The sequence below is a fragment of the Passer domesticus genome, chromosome 2, assembly GCF_036417665.1.
Source record: "Passer domesticus isolate bPasDom1 chromosome 2, bPasDom1.hap1, whole genome shotgun sequence".
NCBI classification, from domain to species: domain Eukaryota; kingdom Metazoa; phylum Chordata; class Aves; order Passeriformes; family Passeridae; genus Passer; species Passer domesticus.
The window spans coordinates 109,416,686-109,442,849 of record NC_087475.1 but is presented as its reverse complement, the minus strand read 5'-3'; the positions used below and the strand labels follow the sequence as shown (position 1 = coordinate 109,442,849).

General features: G+C 44.1%; 1 long non-coding RNA gene across 1 annotated transcript; it reads left to right on the top strand.

The window, feature by feature from the left end:
• Positions 1 to 14,069: 14,069 nt before the first annotated feature.
• On the top strand, positions 14,070 to 25,527 carry LOC135295596 (uncharacterized). Its single transcript, XR_010357718.1, has 6 exons — positions 14,070 to 14,184; positions 16,605 to 16,691; positions 19,488 to 19,540; positions 20,023 to 20,135; positions 24,821 to 24,923; positions 25,225 to 25,527. It is a non-coding gene; the product is annotated as an uncharacterized LOC135295596 (long non-coding RNA).
• The last annotated feature ends 637 nt before the right edge of the window (positions 25,528 to 26,164 follow it).

Here is a 26,164-nt window from a genome sequence, read left to right as displayed (position 1 = left end):
ATTACTTCAGTAATTCAATAAATGTGAATTCAACCCTGGGGAAATAGAGCTGTGCAAAAATGTAATTATAGGCTTATAAAAATCATACTTTTCTAATAATGCATTGCTTTCCCAAGAGAAATATATTGCCTTGGGGATTGAAATGGGCGTGTATTTGCATCACCCATCATTACAATACATGTAATCAAATGCCACTTCTACCCACAAGATGCGAGACTGAGGTCCTCTTATAACAACTTGTAACAACTCCAGGGAAATTTGAGTACTTATGTCAAAAAAAATCTTCATGCTTTAGATGAGTATCAGAGCCATTAAAACAACTCTATTTTAGTATTATTTCCACTCTTTACACATAGTTCATGTCTTCATAGAGATGTGTTGGTTGCAGTGGGCCTACACCAATGTACACTAGCTAAGGTCCAGAATATGTGTGTTTAAAACTGTCAAAAAAGCCCTTGAGAGGAGTATGTCATCAGGAATATGCTTTCATGGGGTAAGGACTGTTCTTCATCATTCCAATAAAGCAATGTAAATCAAAATCCTTCAATCACGCTGAAAAGCCTTAACAAAGTTCTGCCATCATCCCTGCTGCTTGTAGGCAGACCTTGAGACTGAAGTGGCACTCTTGTTTCATGATTCACTTGCCCTATCCTTCAGCAGTGGAGATAAATCAGCAGCCTTGTCCTGTGGGAATTGCTATGTTGATTCCTTCAAAAACATGCTTTAAAAATGGACCAGGATTTTTCGAAAAAGATGTTTTCCTTTGGAAAATGTTGATATATTAGCAGTGATGACCCGTGACCAAGAGATAAAAATCACTCCTGTCTCCAGCACCTTTTTCCACCCCAACAGCCCAAGCATAGGTAGCTTGCAGGTTAAGGTGTTTGAGAATTGTGACGCTCAAGCGGGCATCTCTGCTCTGTGACAGCAACCAACCTGTTCTTGGCAGTTTCAGCATGAGTGAGTCTCACTTTCTGCTGTCCTGTCCACCAAAACATTAAAGTCTACTTCATTCAGTCATGGAGTGGGAAATGGTTGAACTCATCTCTCTTGGGTGTGCTTTGCAAGCTGTTGGCAGCTTGAGGGGTAGCCCCTGTGAGGAGCAGCCAGGTCTGACTGTGGTACCACCACAGGGCCTGAGGGTGGTGTCGGGGTCGGCTGTTACTCATCTCTGCCCCAGCACAGGAAAAGTTGGTTCTGGGCAGGCCGCGCTTTGAAGAAGGAGTCTGGACTCTTGCTTTTTGGTCTTCAGTTGAGTTTATTGTTCCTTATCTACAAAATTTTTCTGTCTGTCCAGCCGAGGTCTGATCAGCAAGACAGCCAAGGGCACTCTCTCCCGCCCACGGGGCGGTTGTCTCTTTTATAGTGAAAACTATGTATTAGATATTTACCTTCAATTTCCAATACTTTCTGCCCTTGTTGGCAAGTGTACCTTCACCATGAACCAATCCACACATGCCAACATCATCCTGAACATGGATGCCAAAGAGAAGAAAGAAGAAGGACAGGGCACGCCCAAACCCCTCCATCTTAGAACCCCTGACCCCCATGTACAGAATTTCAAACCCCCCTGTACAACATATAACCCCCCCCCCCATACAATGCATTATAAACTAAGACTTATCTAGTGCATATCATCCCCTCACTATTCAAACTTGAAATTCTCTCATCTCCTCACATTCAGGTGCAATTTCTTTAGAAGGATCAAAGTCAAGCCACCAGGCACTTTTGGCAACATTCCAGGGCTCCCGAGCTCCCCAAGGGTTGTCTTGGTAGCTCTGGACATCTGGAGTGATGTACTGAGTTTCCACAGGTGGCTCCTCTGAACTGACCAAGGGCACTTCTGTTAAAACATATTTAATGAAGGCTGGTAAAATCTGAGAAAGTGGGAAGAACAAGGCAGAGGAGTCTCAGGCACTGCATGACAGAGCTGGTAACACCCCCCAAAAGTGACTGTGGCCCATGGATAATCCAGGACACAGCAGATACTGTAGCCCATGAAACACCCTGTTGGAGGATAAACAAAGCATAATAAGGAAGGAGAAGGAGAAGAAAAGAGTGAAAAACAATGAATGGCAGAAATAAACTATTGTGCCCAGACCCCAAGCTCCTGTATTGCCTCATGAAAGGGAGTGAGTGAAACCTGCAGCAATAGCAAGGGGAATGAAGACACGAAATGAAAGAGGTGTCTGAAGTGAAGGTGAGACTGGGAAAACAAATGAAAAGCCTTTTCCCAAACTATTGAAATGTCTGACTGCTTTGTTTCACAGCACTTGGATAAGTAATTAAATGTTTATGTTAATTGGCAGTAAATTAATTTCCCAATTCCTGCTTCTTTTGCCTGTAACAGTAAATGCAGGCAACCATGAATGATCTACCTGTCTTTGCCTCAACCTACACATTTTATCACTCTCATTCTTCCATGTTCTCTCCCCTTCCCACTGGGGAGGGTGAGCAAGTGGCTGCTGATTTGTTTGGCTGAGGTCAACCCACCACATCTCCCAAATATCTGTGGCATGAGGAAAAAATTTCTTGTCCTCTTTGACTGGTGTAGTAACTGGTGGGGATTATGAAAGATGTGAAGAGGCTGCCTGAAAGACCTTTGAAGTCTCAAAATCAAGTTCTTGTGGGTCTGTAGGTGAAGTATCTGCTAGGAATGACATTCTAACCTGGGTGATTAGGGAATAGATGAATTTCCTATGATCATACCTGTGGTGCTTTAATGCTCCAACTACCACAGATCTTATCACTGAAAAATGGCAAATGAAAGTGATCTACCTTCATGTTTGCAAACACACAAATGGATAATTTTGCTTTTATAATACATAATCTCCTTCAAAAAATAGTTTACTTCATTATGCCTCACATAAGAGGAATTCAGGGTGATTAAGTAGCAGTGGAGCAAAGTTATTTCTAATCTCCTGGGAATATTGCTGCATATCTTATCTCACCACCCCACAGCAGCAATTCAGATGCACTACATGGGCAAATACTTCCTGGAGTGCCAGCAGGAGTTATCCAGACTGGGAGGATTCAGGCAGAAGTCCAAGAATTATACGGAGGAAAGGGAACCACAAGTTTGTTTGTCTGTTTGCTCATTTGTTTGTGTCATTCCTAAAGGTTGTAAATTGGCCATCCAAGAGAAGACAATTGTTCGTTATTTTTCTTCCCATGTTGTCTAGCCAGAACATTACGTACTTTTACTCCAAGTTAGTGTGGATGAGGAAATTCAGTTCCTACAGAACTCATACCACATGTGGCCTCTCAGAAAAGTCTGTTGCTCTTTATAGCCTGGACCACACTATTGGAATGAGGTCACCCCAGACCTAATGTGCTGTGGTCCTGATGTACAAGTGTAACTGTCTGGTGCTAAAAACCACTACTAGTGATCTTTAAAGAAAAAAAATCTCTGTTGTCTTCTTCTAAATAAGCAGTGCAAAGAAAATTAGTACAAAATGAGAATTACTTTCTATGTATTTTTCTACAGTCAGCAAGAAATTCTCAGAAATACTCATTGAGAAGGTAGGAGGAGAAGAAGTGTTTAGTAATTTATCTTGTCTACAGTGTTTTTTATCACAATACTTTACTCTCATCCTTGCACAGAGAGCATCAGCCAGGCATTGGTAATCCTTGTTACTGCTCAGAGTCCTACACACACAGATTTGCAGCTGGGGAAAGAAGAATAGCTCTGTCACAGATGAACCTCTCTTTCAGCTTATTATTTCTCCATACTGTGCAAGGTCTTAGGCCACAAAAATATCTTTTTTCTTGGGTTTTTCACCCCACAGAAATAATTGCTTTAAAATGTTCCCACCTCATTTAACAGCAATTAGTGCTAGTATACTTCCATGGCAAAATATTATAATGTAAATTTTGCTTGACTACATGAGGACACAGGGATTTGCAAGTATTGTTGAAAGTGTTGCTGTGGGAACCCATATTGAGCTGTGAAAGTAAGATCCTACACTTTCTCTATAATAAAGCAAAAGGGCTCCTGAGACCTTCCACCTTACACTCCATCCATGCCTTGCCTTGTGAAACCTGGATAAACCACAGCATGTAACTCAATCAGTCAAAAGTAGAATTTGTGCTGGAAAGCAAGACCACTGGGGTAGCACCTGCATTTGTGTCAAAAAGATCCCATGTGTAAAGCAGAGAGGAAGACTGGAGTCCATCAGCTGCCATGCTGAGCTCCTCTTGCTTTAAATTATTTACAGACTAACAAAACTCAGCAGCAGCTCTGAAAAAACAATGTATCTTTGGTGGTATTATAGCTCACAACTCAACATTTTCTTTCCCATCCTGATGGATTCCCTGTGTCCTGTCCTGGGACTGCCTGAGGGATGTGAGCAAGAGCACTCTGACCAGGTCTGTGACACCACAGTGCCATGTGTGATTGCTGTGGATGTGGCTGGTGACAGGCACAAGGCATATCCAAGCCCCATGGCCCAGCAGAGGTAGCAGGCTGGCACCACGTGCCCCTGTCCTGTGCTGGAATGCTGCTGGCCAAGCTCCACGTGCTCCAAACAAAGTCATACCAAAGCTTTGCCTTTGGCTTCAAACACATTGTCAAGGAGGAAAATGCCCTACATACTTTTTCTTCAAATGAGATTTTGCTGCAAAATGCATCACATGAGAGATGAAGACAGCAGGGAGAGGAGAAAGTGTTGTATCACTATTTTCACTCATGAGATAAAGGAATTGCTGTGTTGCCTTTTTTCTCCCTGAGGAACATTTTGCCATTGCCCAGATGCACTTTGAAGAAAAAGGCCATAGCAGCAGCAAGACAAGGTAGGAGCTCCAGACACACTGCAAGATATGGCAAACCCTTTTTAAGTCAAGGGAGGCCTCTTGCCATGTCCCTGAGATCTATAATGCCCAGACATTAGGTCCCCCTGGCCTCTCTTAAGAAAAAGCATGTGTTCAAAGAAAGCAGATTGTCTTGGCTGTCAGTTCCTGAATTAGTCCCTATTAAGTATTTCCTATCTGAATTTGGCTGTCCCAGCCAAACCCTGCTTGGATGACTGACATTTTTATAAGAGACTAGCAAATAGCAGATGACAAATTACTTACATCTCCTGTAGACTTATGAAGCTTTGGATTTATAAACATTTTCATGACTATGCCACAGCTATTAAAATGTTTCCAAACTAAGAGAAACAGAAGCTCCCAAGCAGAAAAGACCTAAGTATTAGCTAATTATTTCAGAAACTGGACTTTTGTTACCGAACCAGCTCCACCACTTGACCTGTCTTTTCCCCTTTGCTTCCTCCTGTCACTCTTTTGTTTTCACTGCCCAATTCTCATTGTTTATCTTCTTCCTTGCCCACATGCTTTCCTTTATGAATTTTAATCAAAGTATGAAGAGATTTTTTATGTTGTGTTGATTTCTCAGATATTCAGAAAGCTTAAGGATACTGTTTTTTAAACACTTTGAATATGAAAGCAACCAATGCATTCACTTTCCATGGGAGAGTTTGCATTCCCTCCTCCCCATGCTTTACTGACAACCATGTGCTCATACAGAAAAAAAAATGAAATTAATCTATTTACTCAGACTCTGAGCTGCAATGAGCAGGAAGAATTACTCAGTACCCCCAGTCCAGAAAATCCCACTGCCACTTCTTCTTGAACACTGTTAGACTTTCCAAAGCCACCACTTTTGCCCTTTCACACAGCTCAGTATTTCCCCTTGCCAGCTCCATGGTATGTCCACCATAAAGCGCCCTTGACTGGCCAGTTTTAAGTTTTGGACAAATGAGTAGGCTTGGTGTGGTGGCACAAAAGGTGCCAGCTGAGGTTGACTCTCCTGAATGTAAAGCATTAAGTGTGGTGCTGCATCAGCAGTCACGGCCTATTTCCACTCAAACACAAACCTCCCACAACCTTCCTTTTTTAAGTTCCTTTTTCACTTAATTAAAGTTGTAAGCCTCTCTTTTCGTTGTCCCTCTGCTAATCTAAATCACTGTAACCTCTCCGAAATGAGATGGTTGGGCTCATCATTGAAATTCATGAGTGAACATTTAATCTCATTTGGTTGTCAGAATGGGAGGAGCCAGCATGGAAATCCTGAAGGCCTGGTAAAACATTATTGCAGCTCATTGCTCAGTTGTAGAAAGCATCAGGGTGTTTTATGAGGTGCCCCTAAGGTATACCAGCCTCTTCTGCCCCAGGACTGTGCCCTCACTAAACAGAGAGACTTTCCTCCCAGTACAGGCTGGGTCTTTCACAGGCTTTATTGTACCCCCTCCCTATTGGTTATAGTCACTAATACCTGAGTAACACCTCAGATTAACATCTGTCAGGAACATCTTTAGGCACATGACTTCTTGGAGAATACATTTCAACCCAAAGCAAACACGTTTCCCCCTTCAGACAGCCACAAGACTGTATGAATGCCCTGTGGGATGAAGAAGGGTCGAAATCATCGGACACAGGTTTATTCTGGCTGTACAGTTCTGTAGTGCTTTTTCTCATGCTGCACTGGCTGGGAATCACATTCTCACTCAGACATGTGAGACAGAGCCTGAAGGGGGTTTCTGCAGGAAGGTAAAGTGTTCATTCTACTACAAGTGGAAGAAATCACCAGGGACCTTGCTTCTGGAGCCCAATCTGCTCAATGCTGTATTTTAGAGTTGCCCTGTTCAGCTGCCAACAAGCACCATGATACTGAGGGATTTACATCCTGGCAACCCAACAAGTGCCACATTAGCAGCACTTTCTGCTCAGAGCTCCCCATCTCCTCCACAATTAAAAACTGAGATCAGTATCATCTAAAACAAGTTTTCAGGAGGTCTTTTCCAAAGAGGGGAATGCCTGTCTTTTGGAACTGTTCCATATATATGCACTAAAAGCAGGTAGTGTGTTCCTGAAGCGCATGCATGTTTGTGCACATACACATACGCATTGTAAAGAGATTTTTGTTTTGAAGCTGCAGTAAGGCACATTTGCCAGCACATAAATTAAAGGCAAGAAACTATATAAGGCAAGAGAGCCAGAACACAGACCTGCAGGGAAACATCACTCATCTGAGTAACAAAGAGAGTCTGCTGATTCCTGAAAGCAGCCTTCTCGCTCCTCTAACACAAAATTTTCTGTCTTTAAAGGCAATCCACAAGGATTTGCGGGGAAAAAATATGAGGGAAGCATTCCTCCTGCAGCAATGCTGTTGCAGCCTAATAATCTTAACCAACCTTAGGTGTCTCCATGTTCCAGCTCTGTATCTGCTCTTAACTCATTCTGCAAGAGCTACTTAACCTAATTATACAGGAGAAGACACCTCAAGACTGGCGTGCGAGGAAGTGGGGGAGGGTGGACAACGAACGGCTTTGCCATGTGTCCTCAGGCATGATTTGTACAAGACGAAAAACATTCTCTCTTGCTTTAAAGTAGGATAATCTCCACCTATGCGAGCACAGGAGAGCCGCGTCCTGCTGAGCAGCTGGCCCGGGGCTCTGGGGACAAACCCTCTGCCACATGCAGGTCTGGCTCTGCGAGCGCTGCACCGGCCCCTGCTCTTCCTGCGGGTGAAGGCTGAAGGCAAACCGTGAGAATAGCAAAAGATCGCTGTGAATTTCCTACGTGGAGATCCTGGCAGTAGGACGGCTGAGCTGGAGGCAGTGTGACAGCTGCAGAAAGCAGTAAATAATTAAGGGAGGAATGAGCAGTTTTGTCTGTAATTCTTGCAACAGAAAAATGGGAGGGCATCTGTGAAATGAGCCTGGCAAAGCTTTTTCTTGATTTGCCTATGGGACACGGTGAGAGCTGGAGATAGGATAAAATAAAGAATTTTGGTAGTGCTTCAGGAAAGTTTTACTGTATACGAAAAGAAAAAATATACATAGAAAAGAGGCGAATCCCTTCTAAAGTCATATACATTCCTGTAACTTTCAGTCATTGTAAAGAAAGTTCTTCAAATGGCAACTTAAGCAAAAGGAATAATTCACCACAATAGATCTTTTTACACCTTTTTCTGAAATGTTTATTTTAGTCATTCATTGGAAAAAATAATAACTAGAGGAGCAGTAAGAGTCAGTATGATAATGGCACTATTCCAGACATTTCTGAAAGCAGATCATCAGTAAATGGTACAAAAAATGATCACTGAGGCCTAAGCCAGGCTGACAAGCTCTTTTCTGACCAGACGCGTACATGTAATTTGCATGCAGGAGGACAGTGGTGAGCACTTGCTGCCTGCAGTTTTGATTATTATGGGAAGGCAGAAGAATGCTTATTCTGTTAGAAGATGAATGGAGTGTAAGGAGAGCTGCAAATAGTTGTTCACGGTGACACACAGAGCAAAGCATCGGCAGAAATCCTGCCACTTTGCCAGGTAAAGAGGAACTGTGAAGTGCTGCTCTCCCACCCTTCTGTCATCCCACCAGGCAGAGAAGGCAGGCTTGCCCTTCCTCTGCACCAGGCCTGGTGTCACAGGCTCCAGAGAGCCACGAGGACAGAGTAAGGACATGACAACTCTCCAGATTTGCGCACATTCTCACTTGTAGCCGAACCAAGTCTCCCAAGTATTACTTTGTGAAATGGACATTTTTCAGTAGGTTGTTTTCAGAAGCATCTCTGGTTTTCAGCTGAAGTGCTGGATGCCATCCCTCATGCATCATCCTCCTGCCCCAGGCAATCCTGCCTGGGGAGTCCCACATGTGATAAATCCCTTCCTGCTGAAACCTGGAAAACACTGCAGCATGCTGCTCTGACAAAAACCTTGGGCTTCACTAAACCTTCACTAAAATGTGACACATTTGCATTTCTACAAAAGAGTTGTAGCTAGCTGTAATCCCAAACAGTGGTGTGACTTTCAGGCCTATACTTTCAGTATAATATAAATTACAAGAACAACAGCATGTCTGATTGCTCTATAGCAGAGTGGAAAGGACTGCAGGAGTATAGTTGATAATAATATGAGTCCTGACCACACCACAGAGTGGTGAACAAGGACACTTGACTGCATTCCTAAAAAATCACAAAGCAAAAATTATAAAGCCTATAGGAAGCTTTATAGTAATTCCCCTGGGATAGCACCTCTTCCACAACATCTGTCTTTCAGACCTGGCCCATCCCTACCTCTGGATGTTGTGTGTAAATCACCAAATATGCAGAATGGGATTTTTGAAACAAGCAGTAAGCAACGGGTTTTGGTAGTGGTGACTTTCGTTCTGACTTCACTCTTATAAATTGATTTGATCTGCAAAACCCTACAGGCATGAAAGCAGCTCTGGGAAAACCCCCCGGTCTTGGCACAGCACTTTTGTCACTGCTGTCAGCAGCCCCAAGGAGCCAAGGACATCTCTGCAGGGTGGGAGGTCAAGAAGAGATGTGGACTCTGAAATTACATATAACTAGAAGAAAGAATCAAATAAAGGGAAAAATCTAACTCCTCTTTAGTTTATCAGTTTAAACGGTACTGAATCACTCCAGCCACAAAAGGGAAATAGCAGCAATCATGCTACTGGTAAATGCATTCCACCAGCTGCAATCCTCCTCTTTCAGAGAGACAGCAACTGGGGACATCCATTCGCACATTCAAATTTCAAACCCCGACTTCTGCAGGGGCGGCACGCTTAAACCCCCTCAGTCCCACCGGCGCTTTTCCTCTGAGGGCTTTACCGGAATTCCACGGGCTGTTGCCTAGGCATGCCCACTTCCGAGCGGGATGCGAGGCAGCCCCGGTGGGGACGGCAGATTCCCCACAGCGGGATGGCGGCGGCCGGGCCCGGGCCCGCGCCGGCCCTGCCCTCTGGCGGCCGCGGCCGCGCCTGCAGCGCCGGGCTGAGGGTGCGCGTTCACGGCAGCGCCGCCAGCGGGAGCGCGCACGGGACAAACTGCGGGCGGGGGAGCTCTGAATAACCAGGGTTTGTTGGGGTTTTTTTTGGTTTTTTTTTTTTTTGTTTTTTGTTTTTTTTTTTATGGAAAAAAAAATCAGGGAAATATTTCTTTTTTTTTTTCTGTGAACTCAAAAGGGTTCGCTTTTGCCTTCAAAACAAATTGAGATAACAAATTTATTTGTTTGGTTTTTTTTAAAAAAGAATACAAACTGGCAAAACAAAACACAATTTAAGGTTTTTAAAGCCTCTTTTAGTTTTTGGTTGGGGTTTGTTTTGGTTCTTTGTGGTTGGTTCGTTGGTTTTTTTGTGATTGATTTTGGGGTTTTTTGGGGGTTTTTTTGTTTTTTGGTTTTTTTTGTTTGTTTGTTTTTGTTTTTGTTTTTTGGGTTTGTTTTGTTTTGTTTTTTTATGTGGTGTAACTTTAAAGTGAAATTTGAGCTTTTTCTAGTCTGGTTGAAGAAATATTGTTCCCATCTTGCCTGGCAATGCCCGAAATTATTCTGTTACACACACTTTAAAAAGTTCACATTTGTCCAAAAACTTTCACAGGATCACAGAATTTTTAGTGTTGGAAGCGATCTCTGGAAATAATCCAGTGCACTCCCCTCCCCGTAGAGCAGGTTACAGAGAACTTGTCTAGGTCAATTTTGAATGTCTCCAGAGAGGGAGACTCAGTGACCTCCCTGGCCAGTTAGTTCCAGTGTCCTGCCACTCTCAACACAAAGAAGTTCTTCTTCACGCTGAGGTGAAACTTCTTGTATTTTAGTTTGTAGCCATTGCTCCTTGTTCTGTCGCTGGGCACCACTCAAAGGAGTCTGGCACCAACCACCTTTGAGGTATTTACTTGTGCTATTGATCCCCTCTCAGCCTTCTCTTCTCTGCATTAAACAGGCCCAGCTCCTGCAGTCTGTCCTCATAAGAGATGCTCCAGACCCCAAATCATCTTTTTGTCCTCTGCTGGGCTCTCTTCAGGAGCTCCTTGTCTCTCTTGTCCTGAGGAGCTCAGAACTGGGCACAGCACTCCAGCTATGGCCTCACTGAGGCTTAGTGGAGGGGCAGGATCACCTCCCTCGACCTGCTGGCTTCCACCAACTTTCAGAAAGCAGCAAATGAACAAAGTGCTGGTTGGACAGGCATAGTTTCATAGGGAGGTTTCTTAAGGTTGTGCTATAGAAAGAGTGTCCCTAGAGGAAGTAAGATCTGCCTGGCCATCATGATGCCTCTGACTGCATTCAGTATTATATTTGGGGTGAAATTACCAACCATAGGAGATTAGAGATTAACTACCCCAAAAAATAGTAAAAATTTTAAAAAATTAAAATATTTTTAAAATACAAAAGAGAGGTATAAAGCCTAAGGATAAGGAGAGTATGCTTGAAATTTCTCAATAAACTTTTGCTGCTTCAGGAACATGGCACAGGAAAGAGAGAGAACCTCTGTGGGGTGAAGTGCACTTGTCCTTCCTAAAGGAAAAGAGCCTTTTCCATGATCTAGAGAAACGCATAGTAAATGCTGTTAAAATATCCTGAGCTCTACACTCAACAGTGCCCACATGCCAGGCTGATCTACAGGTTCTTGATGTAAATACATGCAATTCCATCTGACTGAATGAGTTGTCTCTTAATTTGGAGCAGACCAACTTTGTTGCACTGAAACCCACATGCATAGCAGACTCATTAGACACAGCTGAAATTTCAATAATGTGTCTGATGGACCTCAGTGTAAGTTTCTGTGAGGGTTTCCAGTGAACTTCCAGCAATTTCATTGATCACGGTTTCTTAATGTTATTAGCTAACTTTTTCTGCTTGTAAAACTGCAAGGTAAAATGTAAAATGCTATCTCAGCTTTGGAATCAAGCTAGAAGGCTAAGGATTTTTGTGGTACCATTACAAAATACTGGAAAAGTGAAGTGCAGTATTGTACAAATATAAAGTAGGGTCATTTTTCATTGGAAAGCACCAATTGCTTCTAAGTAAATAGATGTAAGTAACAAAAATGGACACCAGGCACTGACCAAAGCCTCTCTGTCACTCCCCTCTGCAACTGGACAGGGACGACCTAATATAACACAGAGTTCATGGGTTGAGATAAGGACAGAGATAACAAAATCAGAGTAGGATAATAAGAAGTGAAATAAATCTTAAAAACACTTTCACTCTACACCTCCCTCCTTCCCAGCTCTAGCTCTTCCCCACTTGCAGCACAGGGAGACAGGGAATGGGGGTTATGGTCAGTTCATCACATGTTTTGGCTGCTGCTGTGGGAGAGGAGTCCTTCCCCTTCTCCAGGGGGTCCAGTCCTCCCCAAACTACTGCTGCATGGGTCACTCTTCCATGGGGTGCAATCCTTCAGGCACAGCCTGCTCCAGCTTGGGTCCCCCACAGGGTCACAAGTCCTACCAGGAAACCTGCTCTGGTGTGGGTTCCTCTCTTCACAGCCCTGCAGGTCCCTGCCAGGACCTTGTTCCAGCCTGGGTCTCCCACGGGCTCACAGCTCTCTCTCAGGCATCCACCTGCTCTGGCCTGGGTCTCCTGCCCGGGCTGCAGATGGATCCCTGTGGATCCCCATGGGCTGCAGGGCGCAGCTGCCTCACCATGGGCATCACCAGGGGCTGCAGGGGAATCCCAGCTCCAGTGCCTGGAGCACCTCCTGCCTCTCCTTTTGCACTGACCTTGGGGTATGCTGTTCCTCTCACATATTCTCATTCTGCTCTTCCCTGGTCACAAGTACTTCTGTGCAATAACATTTTCTTCTTGCTCTCAAATCTGTTATCACAGAGGCGTTACCACCATTTCTAACTGGCCCAGCCCAGGCCAGTGGCACGTCTGTCTCAGAGCCATCATGGATTGTCTCTGCTGGACAGGGAGGAAACCTCTGGCAACTTCTCATAGGAGCCACCCCTGTAGCCCCCCTGCTACCAAAACCTGTCCATGCAAACTCACTAGAAACATAAATACAGAAATGGCTGGGGTGCTTTGGACCAAAACTCTTGCTTACTTGTGGAATCGTCCTCTGACTTTTCTGAACCACTTGAATTTCTGGCAGGTCTGTTCCAGGCCAAAAGAAACTTTAAATAAACAAACAAACACCCCTGCTTTTTGTCAGATTCAGGGCTGCAGGAATACAGTCTTGGCTTTCTTACAGCCAATGGCCTGTTGGATCATGCTTGGCTGTGAAAAGGAAACTGAGAAGTAAGTGTGTCTATTATATGCAGTTTCCTTTGAATCCTGAGCTTGAATAAAGGAATTATTATTTTTCTTCCGAAGGAGGAATAAAAACCGGGTAAGAGGCAAGTGGAGGTGCTTCCTGGATAATCAAGCCCTCCTTTTGTCCCTTCCAGCAGCATTTTATTTGCAAATGCCCATTCTGCACAAGCTGTAAAAGGCCTAGCCTTCTAACAATGCCATGTCCTCATTGAGGCTGACCTGGAGTGGACCTCTATTTACCAAACATAAAGATGCTAATTATTTTGTGTATAGGCCTTAACATGATTACAGAGAGCATGGACACTGGTTGTTGTTATAGCAATCTGAATTAAATTATGCTCATGCCAGCATAATTAGGATTCCCCCCACCAGTTTTTTTGGGCTGTTTTTTTAACATGGCGTGGTAAAAACAATGACATGGAAAACCAATGACAATTTCACTTTTGCACTAACTAAAGCATGCAGGCAGAGATATTGAGAAAATCAATGAGGTATCGAGATGAGATCCTGGCAAGGGAGGTGGTCAGGGCTTTATGCAAAGCCCAGAGATGGCTTTCCTGCTCCTGTGAGCACTTCAATAAAACCTTAAATAAATTAAAAAAAAAAAAAATAGAGCTGGAGTTATAAAGACTAAACTTGGGCCAGGCCTTCCCTGTTAAAATCCTTGGTTTTGACACTGCCTTTGCGAGATGGGAACAATTGCAGCATTCACGCCCTGCAGCACAGTGAGGTAATGGAGTTACAAGGCTGGGCCAGGGTGCGTGTCAGGGGACACGGGCTGCCCACTGAGGTGGGGGCAGCTGGCCTGATTGGTGGGCTGTGGGTGGCATGGCCTCTTGGGAAGCAAGAAGGAGAGATGAATGCAGCAGTAGGCCAGGCTGGTGCCCTTGGCCAGCTCTGGTCCCCACATGGCCAGAGGGCCTCAGGACCTTCACCTAAGGCAGGACGTCCATGGAAGCCCAGCAAGGCCCAAGCCCCTGCCCACACCCCTCGGCAGCACGTGTCCTGCAGCTGCCAGCAGGACAGGTCTCATCTGCTGCTGTCACCATCTCCGCAGCTGCAGCTCCCTCTGCCTCCATCCTGGGAAACTGTGCTGCACTGGCTGCAGCTGTATGGCACAGCTTTGGGAACAGCTGAAGGTGAAAGAGCATCTCCTGCCTCCTTTCTGCTGTCCTTTGTCACCTCCTGAGGGCCAGGCCATTGATGTCAATGCAGTCAAGAGGGAAAAGGTGTTATTTTCTCACAGGAGCTACAACTCCAGCATGTCCACTTGGACATGCAGTTCAGCTCCTAAAAGAGATGTTAGTCCATCAGAGTGTGAGTCTTGTGGTGTCAGCAGAGACGCAAGTGATGCATTTAAAGGCTGTGTAGTCATTTCTATAGCAGGAAATCGCTGTTCCACTTCCAGAAACAAAAATGCACCAAAGTCTAGGCAAATGGGATGACACACACATATTTTGTATTACGCAAGTTATTAAGGAATGTATGAATTTTTGAAACCAGGGATTGTAGTTCATTCAGAGTTGCTTTCATTTCCAGCACTTTGCATAACTTGATTTGCTGAACATATTCAGGAAATATTGTGAAGTCAGAAACAAGCAATAAGGTCAAACTAATATACAGACAAGTATAACACATCTACTAGATACTTTCCAGGAATCCACTTGGAAAGTTTCTGAATATATGACCCTGTTAGACAGGGCTTATGTTCACTAGGATCACAGTGAGCCATGAATGTGAGAGAGGCCGTGAGGGAACCAGTTCACAGGGAACACAGCAGAGTTCACTGATCTAAATGGTCTGACACTGTCTCCAAAACTGTGAAAGACTGTGATAACAGCAGAGCACCAAATACCAGTCTCCTTGGTTTTCACTACATTATATCCCCTTCATGAACAGTAAAATGAATAAGGAAATATTATCTCAAAGGCTGGTACTTCAAAGCATATATTTATGTCATACAATTGCCATATAATCAGCAGCATTAATTGCCATAAGGATCAAGTATTGTGGGAGAAAAACTCTGCTTTCAAAAAGTAATTCCTTTTGGGGGAATTTGGTAGGCTCAATCAAGTCTTATCAAAACTGTTCACCTGATGGCTCATGTTGGATTTTGCTCCTACTTCAGAGCACTGCTGGGACAATGCCAGTGGGGAAATGCTCAAGGGCCTTATTCAAATCCTGTATGGCTTCAGTGTTCAGTGGAAAGCAAGAGCTGGGGAAGACTTTTCTTAGAAATGGGATCACCACCTGATACATTCATGTTGTCAGGAAACATCCTCATGTGTCCATTATTTTCTCCAAGGTGACCTTGATGCTACAGATTGCATTCATTGCAGGCTGGAGTGTCAAACCAGCACACCAGAGGCTGCCCACTGTGGGAAGCCCACACACCCTACCAGTCTCAGCAGTACCACCAAAAATCATTTTACCCTTCCAGGGATAACACTAACTCTGGTATCTCCCACCATGCTATGTGAGTAGCTTTATTCTCCTAGCAGTCCAAGGAAAGTTTCTCCACAATCCAAGCAGGCCCAAGATCCAGACTGCCAGGGCTTTGCCTCCTCTGGATGATGAGTTCTCTCCAGCTCCAGCAAACAGGATATTTTGACCCCTGGCTCCTGTACTTGAAGGAGCTTCTCAGAGGTGCTTCTGAGCCTCTCACCTAGGAGCAGGGAGGAAGACAGGTGATGGAGGTAGAGGAATGCACATTTGGGACTAGCTTTACACTGGCAGCAAAGCTACAATCGTTCCCTTCTAAGGCAACAACCTCAGACTGGCCCATGTCAGCCCTGTACTCCAGCAGCAGGAGCCAGTCATGAAAGCTGATTATGCACTCTAATGATCATAGCACCTGGACGGGAGACAATAACCATTCATGCAAATAAATTGTGGGAGATTTTTTTACTGTGTGGCACCTGACACAGAAATGCCTCCCTTCTCTGCCTCCCAGCAGCACTATTTTTTCCATACAACTGTATTCAAGGCAGAGCGCCTGGGACATGGATTCATCTGCAATGGGTGTCTCATCACAGCAAGGCAGGGGAGATCTTGCTGTCAGCAGTTACAGTAACTGCATTTTATCTAGATTCAATCTATGGATCTTAATATAGATCTTTGTTACATGAGACTGAGTACTGTTCCTATGAAAGCACTGCCTTTTGGAACAAGTTTCAGTGTTTATTACAGGAGCACTCTTCAAATGGAGGGGTAGAGGGTGCTGGCTAGAGACAAGCTATTTTAGAAATTGAAAATGAACTCATATTTAGCATAGAGCAGCCTTCTAGGCACCTTCAGACTTAAAACCAAAAAGAAATAGAAGTAAAGTCTCAGGCTTTGATAAAAAACAAATGCATATCTTTATGTGATGTATGTTAGTTCCCTGTGCCTCTCAAGGACAACTCAGCATAAACCCACCATGTGTACTTAGGAAACAGCTTTTATAAACTAAGCTGACACTTTAGGTCCTGGACTAAATGTAAGTAGTTTACTGAAGTGATGTGGCACAGAAATATTGAGGGGCACACATAATAATCTGGCTTTATTTTCACATCAGCAGGGCACTTCATCTGAAGCAAAAGAACAAAACCAGTTCATGATTTCTGTGAAGGTGTCCTGATACTAGTGCAAGCTGAATGCCATAAGTGTAAGTATCGCTGGTTGTTTTGCACTGACTTGACTTTTACTGTTCCTTCCTGAAATAGAAGAGAATTATTTACCTCTAACTCTTGTGCCGGCATGCAGAGGCTGTACTAGGGAGGCAGCGAGACTGGGAACTGAAATGGGAGATGCTCTCTGCTGTGAATTTCTCTCCCCACTAGATGGCCTCTATCCCTACCCATGAGTCAGGGAAAGGAAGATTTCTTCGCCGCATGTAATGCTAGCTACAGAGTGATCCCACGCCGGCAGACAGGCTCTGCAGGCTAACAAACCTTCTGCCCTACCCAGGCATCACTGAGAGCTCCGTTTTGGAAATCTCATTTTCTGTATGTAGGTAGAGAGGAACGGCTCCCAAGCCCTACTGTACCTCCCATTTCACATACAGCTCTCCACTGGAGAACCAGTGCCAAATCTGATGGTGTTTTTCCAGCAAACTGCATTAGGAAACTCTGATCCTGAATTTAAAGGCGACTCCCCCTGTTTTATACAGATTATTTCACCCACACGTTGATATTTCTCTAGCCATTACACATTTTTACACCCAGTGTTTAACAGGTCTGTCTGACACTGGCAACAGTAAGTAGGGTACACCCCCTTTTATATCTATGTACACACACTCTTTGATACCTAACTCCCTCCGTGCATTGAAGGGGAAAGAGTAACCTCCTCTCAAAAAATCTCCTTCTCAGAGGATAAAAATAGTATATGTAAGTTCCTCTTTGTGCCCCAATCAGGCCAGGAAGAAGAAAAACAAAACAAAACAAAACAGCCCATTGTAAACATATTTACTTAGATTTACAGAGCAGGAAGGACTGGCATATTTCAGTATGTATAATTTGTTCAGAAGTCAGGCCATTTGATATAAAAAATGGGAACAAACTAGCATGGCAGCAAAATCAACATTTGTTCAAGGAATTCAGATCCAGGTAAATAAGAACATCCCCACCCCAAATCCAGGTACTAGATGCTAAGAAAGGAATCAGATGCACTGTGAGGGAAAAACTCTTCTGTTACAGATTTTATGACATGACCATCTCATTGCATTACATCTGCACCACTTTCAGCTATATGTCAAAATCATATAGCCTAAGGAACCCATGTCCTTATGGCAAAGGCATAAAATATACATACACATTATTAAAGTTGCATTAGCTTTGTTCATTCTGCAACAGAAAGCCTTGGAGGCATTGTTGCCTTGATGAGCAAAACACCAGTTTTGGTAGTTAGGAGCACAAATACTAATCCCTCCTCTGATATACACCTAGCTTGAAACTTCAGCTATGTCACTTGTGCTGTAATTTCCTTCCTTGTGAAGTATGGAGGAAATAGTGTTGTGTTTGCCTTGCAGGGCTATTTTGGCATGGTTAAAAGTTGAACTCTGCCTTAAATGTGTAGAGTACTGCTACTTAATAGCTCAGTATTTTTAAAAGCCACTTCTTTTTCAGGAACTCAGAAGTCTGTTTAGTGATTCATCTGGTTTTCCCTTGGTCACTCTTGTGACAGGCTGTGAAGATGGTCTCAGAGGAAAGAAGGAGGGGACACTGAATGGCAGAGTGCAGGGCATGCTGCCTTTCAGAGGGACACCACAGCTGCCCATGTAGAACAGCCCAGTGATGCATCCAGCCCAGCACTTCTCCCACAGTGTCCTGTGCCATGTGCTCTGGAGGAAAGAGTAGACATTCTCCCACATTTCAACCTGTCAGGTGGTCAACACTGTACTACAGAACAAGCTCTGCATTCCTGACTGCCTCTGGCACTCATGCCAAGGAAGAGGATTTTTGAGCCCTGTAATTACCAGAATATAAATAGTACAAACAAATATCAATCTTTCTCCTCTCTGTACTATCCAGATCTGTACATTAGCACAGACCAAGCCTGCCTCTGAAACTTCCCAGAATTCCTAACCAAAAGTACCAAAATCCTCATGCAAAGACTGCACTGTCAATTAGATGTGCTCACATCTCCCCTTGGTGCTCTGGAAAGCTGTTTGTCCCTTTTTTTGGGGTGGTTGATATGCCATTGTCTTGCCTTACTCAACCATCCTGTCAGACCCAGCACTACTGTACTCACGACCCCCAAGGAAGAAGTACAGCCATCTCCAGCCACCACACACCCAGAGTGTTTTACCCTGACCATTGTTATAGAATCTCTGAATTTCATGATACTGAAGACATGAACATCTCAGTTCCATTCAAGACAGCCATAGAGGGGATGTGTCCAGCCATGGCTAGTCTGTGGAACACCTTGAAATTCTTGGGTTTTAGGAATAAAGAGTTGTATTATTGTACTAATCTGACAGATAACAAAAATACAGTGTATAATGTATAAGCAGTCTGCTGATGACCAGAGCACTGGGAGCCTGAATAACAAGTAAAACCTCATCAGAGCTAATATAGGGCTACAGCCTTTCTCCCTTTCCAACCCACATGAGAGAGATCTCCTTTTTTTCAGTAATTTGAAGTGAGGCCTTAAAATATAAAGCATTCAGTGTAATACAGCTGCAGTACTGATGTCAGATAGGCATAACCCAGAGCATGGAGAAAGAAAGCAACAGCACATTGCACATGAATAATAACCAGTCTCCGAAATCATATGACCAGTTGGTGGATTTATAATTTTAGCAGCTGTTCCAACCAAACTGGCTCTCCTGAGGAGAAGCATAAAAGAAAAGCTTCCCTCCCCACCACCCTAAGAGAGAGAGACCCTCTGCAACAGAGTTTTTAGTATCAAATAATGCACTGAACTAGAACTGTAATGTTAATTTTTTTTATCTCCCATACAGCAAGCAATCCTTTGAGGCACCAAAGTTTGGTCACTTAAGAAGTCCAGTGTAAGGTAATACAGATGTGTTCATCAGGAGGAATGACTGACAACTGATTTCCACTTTCCCATCATGCTATGCTGTTGAAATTTGATAGAATCATACATTAGGAATGAAGCTGCATATAAGCACTTTGGTGAAAAATAAATTTCATTTTTGATTTTTCTTTCTAAGATAACCAAAAGATTTAAATCTGGTCTCAAACACTGATATTCCTTTAATATAAGATTTTGAAATTTGTTCTGATTCCTCCGATTATAGAAAAAGACCAATTTCAGACTAGTATTTCTGTCATGAAAAGGTCATCACTCTAATGTTTTATCATTCTATTTCATTTTCCATCCGTAGGACATGTAGGACATGAAACTTCTGACTTGGAGAAAGTAGGGCCAGTGGAGGTCACTTGTTCAGTTTTTTAAGCTTTAGGCAAGACACCTCTCAAAGGGGAGCAAGTGCATTGTAGACATTGATGCTGATTGTCTTTGTGAGCTAACAGGTCAGCTGCAATCCATCAATAAAGCCTTGAGGTCTGTACAAAGAGGATCCAGATTTTGGATGAATCCGAGCACACAGATATAGGACCTTGCACAGTAAATAGGCATTTGGCAGGTATGTTAGTGTTTCCTATTGTGTTTCTTCTTAGAAAGACTAGTTAATGTGCGAGGACAAAGAAACACCTTTAAGGAACCAGTACTTCATTCAAAAGTTTGAGACACTTTGAAATATAACTGAGGTGAACTTCCTCACGAGATCTGGACAGAAAGTTGTTGTTTCTCTCCTACCTTCTCTCCTACAATTAATGTTGTACCTACCACATTAATTCTGAGCAGGAGCTAGATTGGCATAGGTAGGAAAAACAACAGGTGTTGAAGAAAGAGCTGGAAGGACAAACATCCTCTTCAGCAGAAACTATGAAGCACTTTTCTAATCCTGCAGGACATTCTCTGTAGGCTTCCAAAAATTTGCCTCCTGAAGAGATGAGTATATTATTTGCTCTTGCAGCAGCTCCTCCACATAATGCCTGGCTTTCTTCTAAATTCTCTCTATGTGTCCGTTCTTTGACTGGGTGCTTCTCTGATCAGAGCATTCTTGGCACAATTCTAACATGTACTTGTGATTAATTAATTGTAATCAAAGACAGACCTGTAGGCACAGACAGATTGCTTTCATCCTGGGAGAAAACATTGCCTTTCTCTTGTCCCACATCTACAAAGGAAACAAGATCCCCAAACACCACCCATTGTCTTGAGTCTGTTGTAAAATTTACATTTGGAGTAAAATTATGGGAAAAACAATATGTCCTACCCAAGAGCTCAAAGTAAACTTTCATCCCCATGAGTACACATGATTCAGTGTCAAGAAGACCATGTCTCAGCTACCAGTGGTAACTACTGGTGAGTTCGCTGCTGCCCATAGACAGCACAAACCTATCTCTCCCATGGACTAACCAAGAGCACTAAACCAGCATTTTCTGCCTCCCAAGCAACTCTCTGCAATCAAAACTCTCTCTTCCCTAAAAACCTCTCAATATGAAAAGCAAAAGCCAAAGCGCAGAGGAAGGGAACAGAAGGAAAGAGTCTGAGGCAATGAGCCTAGAGGAGATTCCTGTGTTTATCCATTTCCACTCCTATGTTAGCACAGCCTGTATCACATAAGAAACTTAGTCTGGGTATGAAACAAACCAAATACTGCTTCTCTTGGAAGGTTTCTGGTGCAATGGTACACTCAGACCAAATCACACAATCACGGAATTACAGAACAGCCCAAGTTGGAAGGGACCTTGAAAGGTCATCTGGTCCAATCTTTTGAGGGGAAGGGAGCATAAAAAGGATTATCTAGCACTCTGAGCTATCACATCTTGAAAAACTCCAGTGATGGGACCTCTACCACATTCTTGAAGAGACACACGCAGAACACAGAATGACAAGGTTGGAAGAGACCTACAAGATCCTCGAGTCTGACCCATGCCGTAACACCTCAACTAAACCATGGCACTAAGTGCCTAGTCCTTTTTTAAACACATCCAGGGGTGGTGACCTCCTCCCCGGACAGGCCATTCCAGTACTTTATCACTCTTTCCATAAAAAACTTTTCCCTGATATCCAACCTATATTTCCCTTGATGCAGCTTGAGACTGTGTCTTCTGGTTCTGTCAGTTGCTGCCTGGTGAAAGAGACTGACCCACACCCACCTTTCAGGAAGTTGTAGAATGATAAGGTCACCCCTGAGTCTCTTTTTCTTCAGGCTAAACAACGCCAGCTCCCTCAGTCATTCCTTACAAGGCTCACGTTCCAAGCCCCTCACCAACTTTGTTGCCCTCCTCTGGATGTGCTCAAGTGTCTCAACGTCCTTCCCAAACTGAGGGGCCAGAACTGGACACAGCACTCAAGGTGTGACCTCACCAGTGCCGAGTACAGGGGAAGAATGACCTCCCTGCTCCTGCTGGCCATACTGTTCCTGATCCAGGCCAGGATGCCTTTGGCCTTCTTGGCCAGCAGGGCACACTGCTGGCTCATGTTCATGTTCACCAGTACCCCCAGGTTCCTTTCTGCCTGGGTACTGTCCAGCCACTCTGTCCCCAGCCTGTAGGGTTGCAGGGGGTTGTTGTGGCCAAAATGCAGGACTTGGCACTTGGACTTACTCAACTTCATTCTATTGGACTTTGCCCATCCATCCAACCATTCCAAGTCTCTCTGCAGAGCCCTCCTACCTTCCAACAGATTGACATAGGATCCCAGCTTAGTGTCATCTGCAAATCTACTAATGAAAGGCTGAACACCATGTCATCAGTGAAGACATTGAGCAGAGCAGGCCCCAGCACAGAGCCCTGAGGACACCCCTGGTGCCTGGCCCCAGCTGGGTGCAGCACCGCTCACCAGCACTCTCCGGGCCCGGCCATCCAGCCAGTTCCTGACCCAGCACAGAGGGCCCTGTCCAAGCCGTGGGCTGCCGCTTTTCCAGGAGTGTGCTGTGGGAGACAGTGTCAAAGGCCTTGCTGAAGTCCAGGTACACAACATCCACAGCCTTTCCCACAAACACCAGGCAGGTGACCTTGTCATAAAAGGAGACCAGGTTGGTCAAACATGACCTACCCCTCCTAAACCCCTGCTGGCTGGGTCTGAAACCCTGGCCATCCTGTAAGTGCTGCCTGATGGCACTCAGTACAAACTGTTCCATAACCTTGCCAGGTACTGAGGTCAGGCTCACTGGCCTGTAATTACCAGGATCCTCCTTCCCATTGTGTGAATAGGTGTCACATTGGCCAGCTTCCAGTCATCTGGAACCTCACCAGTGAGCCAGGACTGTTGGTAAATGATGGAGAGCGGTTTTGCAGGCTCATCTGCCAGCTCCCTCATCACCCTGGGATGGATCCCATCTGGGCCCATGGATTTATGAATATCCAAGTGTCTCAGCAGTTCTCTGACTGCCTCCTCCTGGATAACAGGGGGACCATTCTGCTCCCTGATACCATCAATTAATCCAAGAGGACATTTGTCCTGAAGGCAAGTCATCTTCCCTCTAAAAACTGAGGCAAAGAAGGCATTAAACACTTTTGCCTTCTCCTCATCTGCAGTTATTTAGTTCCCTTCTGTATCTAATAAAGAACAAAGGTTGGTCTTACTCTTCTTTTTGCCATTAATATATTTCTAAAAACATTTTAAGTCACCATTTTAAGCTCAAACTGAGCTTTCACCTCACTAATTTTTTTCCTACATGCTCTAGTAGCCCTCTTAAATACTTCCTGAGACCCAGCCTTCCTTCCAAAGATGATACACCCTCTTTTTATTCCTAAGTTCCTCCAAATCCTTCTTGCATATCTAGGCTGGACATTTGCCTCATCGACTCGTCTTTTGGCACACAGGGACAGTCTGTTCCTGTGCCCTCAAGACCTCTGTTTTGAAGCATACCAATCTTTTCAGGCCTCCTTTGTTTTTAAGGGCTGCTTCCCAAGGAACTCCCTGAATAATTCTCCTGAATAGACCAAAGTCTGCCCTCCAAAAGTCCAATGTAAAAGTCTTATTGATGTTCCTCCTGATTTCACCAAATATCGAGAATTCTATAATTTCATGATCACTGTGCCCCAAGTGGTCTCCAACCACCACATCTCCCACCAGCCCATCCCTATTTGCAAACAACTGGTCCAACATAGTCCCTCCCCTGGCAGGCTCACTCACCAGCTGTGACAAAAAGTTGCCCTCCCCACACTCTAAATTTAAATTTCCTGGACTGCCTTTTTTTAGCTGTATTAAGCTCCCAGCAAATATCCAGCAGGTTAAAATCGCCTACAAGAACAAAGGCTGATGATCCTGAAACATTCTCTAGCTGCTTACAGAATGAGTTGTCCACTTCTTGTTCCTGGTTGGGTGGATGATAACAGACTTCTGGTAGGATATCAGCCTTTTTAGCCTTCCCCTTAATTCTTACCCATAGGCACCATCATCATTAGTTTTCAATACCTATGGCATCTAAGTCCTCCCTAATATAAAGGGCCACCCCTCCACGTCTTCTCTCTTTCCTGTCTCTCCTGAAGAGCTTGTAGCCATCCAGTGCAGCACTCCAGCCACGTGAGTCATCCCACCATGTTTCTGTGATTGCAACTACAGCTGTTGCACCATGGCCTCCAGCTCTTTTGTTTGTTACCTGTGCTGCGTGTATCAGTGTACATGAACCTCAGCTGGGCTGCTGATTTCACCCGTATCTCAGGCTTAGCACCCTTGGGCCTGCTTCCAGACAGCCCAGCTGCATCCTGTTCCTCCTTCAAACCTAGTTTAAAGCCCTCTCAACAAGTTCTGCCAGTTCATGAGCTAAAAACCTTCTGCCCTTAACAGAAAGATGGAGCCTGTCCAGTTCCAGCAGGCCAGGTGCCATTTAAAGTTGCCCCATTATTGAAGAATCCAAAATTCTGCCGACAACAGCAACCCTTGAGCCACTAGTTGATAATGTGGGCTCTCTTATCCTTTCACCGTTTTTCTCAGCCACCAAAGGGACTGAGGAAAAAACTACCTTTGGTTAATACCTGTCCTATTAACCATCTGACCCAGTGCCCTGAGGTCCCTTTTAATTGCCCTGACACTCCTCTTTCCAGTCTCATCACTGCCAGCCTGGAGTATCAGCAGTGGGTAATAATCAGAAGGCTGAATCAGCCCAGGAAGTATCTCAGTGATATCCCATATCCCTGATATCCCAGGCTCAGGGAGGCAGCAGACCCCACTTTGGGGTGGGTCTGGTCGACATACGGGGCCCTCTGTTCCCTTCAGAAGGGAGTCACCCACTATCATTACCATTCTTTTTAGATGTTTATGTTGCTTCGAAGCTGCCTGGTTCTGGGGCAGATCAACACAGAAAAAGAGCCATCCTCCTGCCCGTTGCAGCACAGATTCTGACAAGACAGTAGGTGTAAGTAGCTACTCATGGGAAAATAATAACAACTGATCTATGACCAGAACCAGCCTGCATGACTTGGACATGCAGGACAGTGAAGCATGTTAATATGACACACTCAGAAGTGTGCCTTTTCTGCCCTTTGTGAGTGCTGAGTGTAACAGAGGATATTTTCAACCCCTCAAAAATCTGGTTTCTTCCAGAAGAAACAGTATTAACATGCTGAAAGGGTGATGACTAATGCTGGACAAATTAATTTTGTTGCAACATTTGTTTTATGAAAAGCCTTAAATGAACCTATTTATTTTATTTCCAGAAAGCATTGCTCGTTACTGATGACTGACTTTTACTGATGGCATCCTTAGAAACCCACAAATGATTGGTTTGGGGATTGTCAATGTGGCTATTTGCAGGTGATGAAGAAAGGAAGTAAATAAAAATATGATTTGACATTTCATTAGTAATGCTAGAGATGGCTGTGCACAGAACAGAGGCAATGAATATTGCACCTGCTGGAGTGCAAGCAATAAAGGCAAATGCATAGCCTGCTCTGACCTCTAGCCTTCATTACCCAGAACAATATGCCATTCCCTGTATCCAAAATCATACTATGCCTGTGATAGCAGCAACCAGTGGCTGGATTTACATCTACCCAGCCGGAGCTAAATTGCTATGATTCAGCTACCTCCTTCCTTTCTCTCTTGAACATAACCTGTCTTCTAGCTAGACTGCTGCCTTTCCAGTTGGAATAAGCCACTGTTTTAAAGAAAAAGAACTGTGTGGGTGGAATGAAATGCTTGCAGGATACAGTGCTCTGCCATTTAGGTTTTTTTTCACTAATAAAGAGAGGGTGCAAAAAGGTGCCGGCATCCAAAGCACAAACCCAAGTGTGCAGCTGCATCTTTGAGCATCTTTCGTGACCATTTAGCTAACAAGATAAAAAAAAAAAAAGATTGAAATTTCCAGACTAACTACAAGAAATCTGTGGTGACTAGTCCAAATATTTTAATAATAACACAGATTAACAGTAAAATGAAATTCCTCAATAAAGATTGTGGCAATACATGCAATTTACAGTGGTATAAAGAAGATGAGACTTTGACCCTGTATGAACACATAATCAATCAGTGAGCTACCCTATGAACAAAAAGCCACTTCCTTGCACTTGATACTTGAGGAGATTATGAGAAAATGACATGTTTTGTATAAAACAGAGTGCAAAGGCTTGTGCGTGGAAGGAAAGGTTACATGCACAA